Below are 6,871 nucleotides of genomic sequence, written 5' to 3'. Positions count from 1 at the left end.
TACCTCAATATTATATGATTTATGATTTTGGTATTTTTGCATTATCTTAAAATCATGGAAGCCTCTTTTTCTTGTGACTTAAAGGTGCACTAATTTGTATATTAATGTATTTTAACTTTTTTAAACCAGATAATGGGATGAACCAAACGTCCATGATCAAACCTTTGAATATAAATCGGGGGGGAAACCCTCTTAAATATGTCAACTCAATCTCTGTATTAGTTTTAACGACTGAAAGTAGTCAAAAAAGTATGTATTATATATAAGTTATTGCACATTTAAGAAACAACCTGCTGTGGTGTGTAGTATCTTGACTTCCTGTTCAAGGAAGTGTCGATTGGTTGATGATGTCATCACGGTGCAGAGAGAGGGGATTGGATATATATATAATTAGTATGGGGGATGCAGAGCTTTTGAACTTGTCTGTCCAGAGGGATCAACAATCATACTTTATTCATGTCCACACAGTAAAATATCTCCAGAAAACACACTGTAACTTGAACTCTTACAGATCTTTTCCTGTGTGTAAAATGTCCAATCAGGAGCTCAGGATGTGACATCATCTTTCCCAAACATAAGCATGCTCTCGTGAAAAGATGTGAACAGGTAGCCGGCCTCGCCGACTCACACAGAAGACTTTGATTGGGTCGTAATTCAAATGAATCCGATGCATGTCGGCAGCAAATGGATTATTCACCGTGTCGGTGCTTTGTCGAGCCGTAAAAAGAAACGTCGGGGGACAAATGACTGAAGTTGATCCTCATAAGAGGCCAAGAAGTTTCTCATAATTACTTATTGATCCATTAAGCTGTTGGTGAATGTCCTGCGTGCGGTTTGCTCAGTGGCCACCAGGGGGCAGTGTGTAACCGCGACGACGCTCTTCGTGTTCCTACCAGCAGGTTGGACTGGAGCTCGCGCGTGGAGAACCTTTTCACAGTTAATGGACAAGCAGCAGGGACAATAAAGTGGATCAAGTCATTGATTAGGTTAGTACAGAATCAGTTGAGTTGTAAAAGAGATAAAGCAGTCGCAGCTCGATACATTTTTATAAATGGCCACAGATCTGGATGATGCATTATTCAATAAAAATATTTATAAAAAATCTGAAGAATATTTATCTTCCAATATTAAGTGTTGATTGCAAAAGTACACGAGGGGAAACAGTCCCATAGAATGCAAGATTTAGTTTGTCATTATTACAATTATATTATATTTATATATATATATATAGAAATATATATATATATTTATTAAAGGGGCAGTGTGTAGGCATGGTGGCAGACAGACAAAAATATGCACTTGTTAATTTTATATATTTTCTTTTAGAAAGAAAACATCCGAACTACACATTTAAGTGTTTATTCTTCAACTTTGTCATTATGTGTCGGTAGAATTATCTTCAGTTCACCAGAAGTGACCATTAATTAAAAAACACAATTGTCTTAATGTGAGTAATCAACAGAGTTTCATGAGCAAAAACCTTGTTTTTACCCTATTTACTTTGGGTGTCCCTCCTTCATTGGTTATGTAAATAATGATTGGTAATATATGATCATAATGGCAGGACTCATACACCTAGATCACCACCACCACCAGTACCACCAGCACCACCACCACCACCACTACCACCAGTAGCAGCAGCACCACCAGTAGCAGCGGAGGCGCTGTGGTGCTTCCACTGCTGACCGATAGAGGGCAGCACTGCTCACTAAATGCTGCTGCTGTGGTTTGATGTTGACTCTTCGTGTACATCCACCCGCCTGAGGACCGGGAGCTGTACACGTGTTGGGACATTGTGTACTGAACACTGTGTGCTGCTGCTCACACACACACACACACACACACACACACACACACACACACACACCAAATACCGAACCACTGTCCTCAGAATACCTGTAACGTGGGTGTGTGTGTGTGTGTGTGTGTGTGTGTGTGTGTGTGTGTGTGTGTGTGTGTGTGTGTGTGTGTGTGTGTGCACTGAAGAAGTGGGTCATCCTGGTCTGAGCTCACTGCAGCTTTTGACCTCCATGATTAAGCTCCGTACCAACACTCACATCCTTTAATTCATTGCAGATTCACGTGTGTCTTTAAATTCAACTATTTCGAACGCCGATTTTTTTTTTATTGTTGTCAAGCTAAATAGAGATGTATTTATTTACAGTCCACACATCATATTCACTTTCCTTCTGAGAGTCTGACGTGGAGATTGGCATCAACCTCAAGTCTGCCTTCAAACGATGAAACTCAAACCAGACGCACACGCGTGTCGTCGCTGTCCTCCTACCAGCCACTAGGAGGCCTAACACGAGATAGAAAGAAAACATGCGGTTCTGAAGATGATACGAGGTCACATGTGAGGACTCTTCGAGGTCAGGATGAAGAGTAGGCGTGTCTACGGCAAGCAGGAAGTGTGAAATGGACAGTAAATGGACCTGTGCTGGTCTTTTCTCGTCTTTTGACCACTCACCTTCTCCCATTTACACCCATTCATACACTGATGGGAGGAGCTACCTGCGCATCAGGCCTAACTAACATTCCACCAACTATTCGGGTGTCTTCCCCAAGGAAACATCAACATGGGCTATCATATTGAACGACATTATCAATCATTGTCAGAAACACATTTAATCTGTACCTGAATTGCAGAAAATTAAGCAAAATTCACGATGCTACTTCTAGACATTTTAACATTGTTTTCTCTTTTCAGGGTTGAAAAGTACACGGTTATGAATAGCAGTTGGTAACTAGGTTATTTCTTGCTTAGAGCGATAAGAAACTTTCCAATGTTCTGGTGCATGTGTGAGAAAAAAGGTCCCATTCAAACCTAAACGTAACAACAAAAAACCCATCAGTCACTTCCTGTTCCCCTTTCACAAGCTGACTCATAGAGAGACGCCGCGATGCTCTCATTCGCGGAGGTGACGGTCGGTCAGATCAACACTTCTTTCATTAGGAGATGAAGCCGAGACAGAAAGGGAGAAGCCATTAGGCACTTTCATTGTTGTTGCTTTTTCAGGCCGAGAAGAAAGTCGGTCGCAAAGTCTCTCCACGCATTCGGGAGCGTAAAGGACCCTAATGGAGGACTTGAAAATCAAGATATCATTCAACGGCGAGACTTTCAACTCCTAATGAGGAACTAAAGACGTTTTGTCACACATCCAGTCAGTCAGATGTGTTTTCAATCAATCTGCCAATGAGGAGTGTCTTACAGCCGTCTTACATAATGATATTGTAATAAGTGCATTATCATACCATGTAACGGTCTGGATGCTCTGCTGTGCTGTTGTCATGTTGTTTTTAAACATAATTCTGACATGGTTTTAACGCGAGCTGTTTTTCTGTTTGGGTAGTTTGTCCTGGCGGTCTAAAAAAAAAAGAGAACTTGACAGGCACCAAACCAAATTTTTTTTTTTTTTAAACATCAAATGAGTCTTCCGTCTACCAGCGTTCAGATGACGTCATGTACACACCGGTCCTGCTGTGGGACTCTTCTTCCTCCCTGCAGATCCCCCCCTCCCCCGAGAAATGACAGGAATGCCAGTGTGTGTGTTCTCTAGACGTCAGAGGGCCTGTTGGCTTGTAAAGGGACTTCCAGCCCTCAGTGTTTACGCCTGCAGCCCCGCCCGCCTGCTTCTATACCTTCTGGAACATGTTGTCCTCTGTGTTCTGGAACATGTTGTCCTCTGTGTTCTGGAACACATTGTTCTATACGTTCTGGAACATGTTGTCCTCTGTGTTCTGGAACATGTTGTCCTCTGTGTTCTGGAACACGTTGTTCTCTGTGTTCTGGAACACGTTGTTCTCTGTGTTCTGGAACATGTTGTTCTCTGGCAGAAGGAAGTCCTGAAGCACCACCGCCGTACGTCGTCCTCTCGCCGAGACACACGTGTTCCTCTCCGGCCGGCCGTGGACACTCTCACATGTGGAAAGGCATATGGCTGTTCCTGTTTATGTTTGTTTTTAAAAAGCAAACTTTGTTTACAGATGTGCAATTTACAGATGAAGACATTTTATTATATTGCGAGACTTAAAAAAAAGAATTAGTAAGAGGAAGAAAGAGTAGTAGAGGGAAAACATGATTTTTATGACTCGTATTTATTACTTTAAATGGTTTTCATTACTTACTTTTAATGGTTTTTACTACTTACTTGTAATAGTTTCTATTTGTTAATTGTAATATGCAGTACTGTAGCTTCATATTGTGTGTATTTATCCTGTACTGTTTGTTATTGTTTATGTCTGTTATTGACTACAGATGCATACTAGCTGTGTAGCTTCAATCTGGTCCAGAGCATCACATGGTGACATGTATGTTGTAACTGTACATGGTCCCTTTTAATAAAGATAATAATCATTTAAAAAAGATATCTTTAAAAAAAAGAAACACTAATTCTGCTCTTGGATAAATTTTTTCTGGGGCATTGTTTTCGAAAAATCATTATTTTAAAATGAATATTATACAATAATGATGAATTAATTCGTTAAATAATAGAGTCAGACCTCCGGGCTGCTCTATCAATAACAGGCTGTTGATTCTTCAGGTCCAATTTCTCTTGTTTGGGATTCAAAGGATCCTCGCCATCCGATTGGCTGCTGGCGGCTCGATTCACAGCTGTTTCTATCTTCCTTGATTTATTGGCTTCAGCCCCCCCCCCCTTAGCTCAATTTTACTGCCTTTAACTGCCCCCCCCCTTCCCCCCCCCTCCTTAGTACACTGTGTGCCCAGCCGAACATAAAGAGCAGGGAACACTGACATATTGTTGTCTGCGGAGCACGTGTGTGTGTGTGTGTGTGTGTGTGTGTGTGTGTGTGTGTGTGTGTGTGTGTGTGTGTGTGTGTGTGTGTGTGTGTGTGTGTGTGTGTGTGTGTGTGTGGGTGAGCGAGTCCATATTGAGGTTTCCCCTGTATCTGATTATCATTAATCTGCACATTCCAATTAATTGAGCAGCCTAATGGCGGCGGCCGCATGGAGCAGGGCTTTGTTTCTGACCCCCCGCTGAGCTGTTCATAATTTCATATTTACTCAGTATGGCACTTACTCTGAGCCAATGAGATCGCTGCTCTGCGATTCCCTCTGTATTAGCCCTATCAGCTGCTACCACCGCCAGCTGCTGCTCTCCCCCGAAAGCCCACGGAAAAGATAATGACAAGGGCCCCACGCAGTATACAGGACAAGCATACACACACTATGAATACAAACACATTTTAAAAGGTATTTTCAGAGATTTTCGTTGTTGCATTTCCAAAAAGCATGGTAAAGATTAAGATAATTAAAGCAACGGTTGAGAATTCACATTTGTGACGAGAGTTTGGTCGATAGCACTCAGACACTTGAAGCTAGCAGCGGCTGGCTAACGTAGCTTAGCATAAAGAGCGTCCGCCGGGGAAGCCGTAGACTGGAAACACTAGAAGTGGACGTACACTGATAAAAGTGATTATGAGAAGATGTGTCAACAAGCTTGTTTTCTTGTTCTGATTCCTTTTGAAATGGTTATGGTTACCAGCTATGATTCCATATATCAGCATACCACTCCTGTATGATCAGGTCACATGTGGACGTGGAAAAGTGGGACCATGGTTCAAGAATCAAGTTCCCTAAATCCATCAAAGACGTTTAATACAAATTTGCTGTTAAGAATACATAAATGTCCACGACGGTCAAATTAAACCATAGTTTACAAACCATTCCAGGGATGTTTTTAGGTTTAAACTGAGGTCATTGCTCAATGCAAAATGTATCATGTGATGATAAATCAGGTTTTTTGGATTGTGTTCCCTGATTAAATGTTGTTTTTAAACAACAACATTAAAACACCATGACCCAATGGCTGTACAGGTTGTCGTTTCCGTGGCGCTCGAAGAGCTCGTCTGGTGTTCCTAGGCTGATAAAACAAACCCCATGGGGATAATCCTGTGTGGGGTCCAGGGATTATAGGGACAACCGTGGGAAAACTCCACATGAACAGAGACGGGACGTAGACGCTGTAACGCAAATCAATAATCAATAAACAAACTGTGCTCATCGCCTATTCAGCCGAGTGTCGGTCACAAGATAAATGTGGTTTCGCTTTGGTCGCTTTACAACCGGATAGATCAGGAAGCAGCTCGGAGCAATTTGTTCATCGTTATTTCCAAGTGTTCCCAAAATAAATCGAATCACGTTTTACGATCCCGCAGCTGAGATTAGAGGGTCTGCGTTTCCTCTCTGGACTTCTTTGTAATGCCTCAAATTTGGTAAACCCCGAATTCTCTGAATAGTTATATAATATATATAAATATATATTTATATATAAAAATATATTATAAAAAATTATATATATATAAATACACTACCGTTCAAAAGTTTGGGGTCATCCAGACAATTTCGTGTCTTCCATGAAAACTCACTTTTATTCATCAAATGAATTGAAAATTGAATAAAAAATATAGTCAAGACATTGACAAGGTTAGAAATAATGATTAATATTTGAAGTATTAATTTTGTTCTTCAAACTTCAAGCTCAAAGGAAGGCCAGTTGTATAGCTTATATCACCAGCATAACTGTTTTCAGCTGTGCTAACATAATTGCACAAGGGTTTTCTAATCAGACATTAGTCTTCTAAGGCGATGAGCAAACACAATGTACCATTAGAACACTGGAGTGATCGTTGATGGAAATGGGCCTCTATACACCTCTGGAGATATTTCATTAGAAACCAGACGTTTCCACCTAGAATAGTCATTTACCACATTAACAATGTAGAGTGGGTATTTTTGATTAATGTTATCTTTATTGAAAAAACTGTGCTTTTCTTTGAAAAATGAAGACATTTCTAAGTGACCCCAAACTTTTGAACGGTAGTGTATATATTATATATATATATAAAT

This window comes from Pseudoliparis swirei, chromosome 9 (assembly GCF_029220125.1).
Source record: "Pseudoliparis swirei isolate HS2019 ecotype Mariana Trench chromosome 9, NWPU_hadal_v1, whole genome shotgun sequence".
Classification (NCBI taxonomy): domain Eukaryota; kingdom Metazoa; phylum Chordata; class Actinopteri; order Perciformes; family Liparidae; genus Pseudoliparis; species Pseudoliparis swirei.
The sequence above is the reverse complement of the archived record's forward strand: the minus strand, read 5'-3'. Positions refer to the sequence as shown.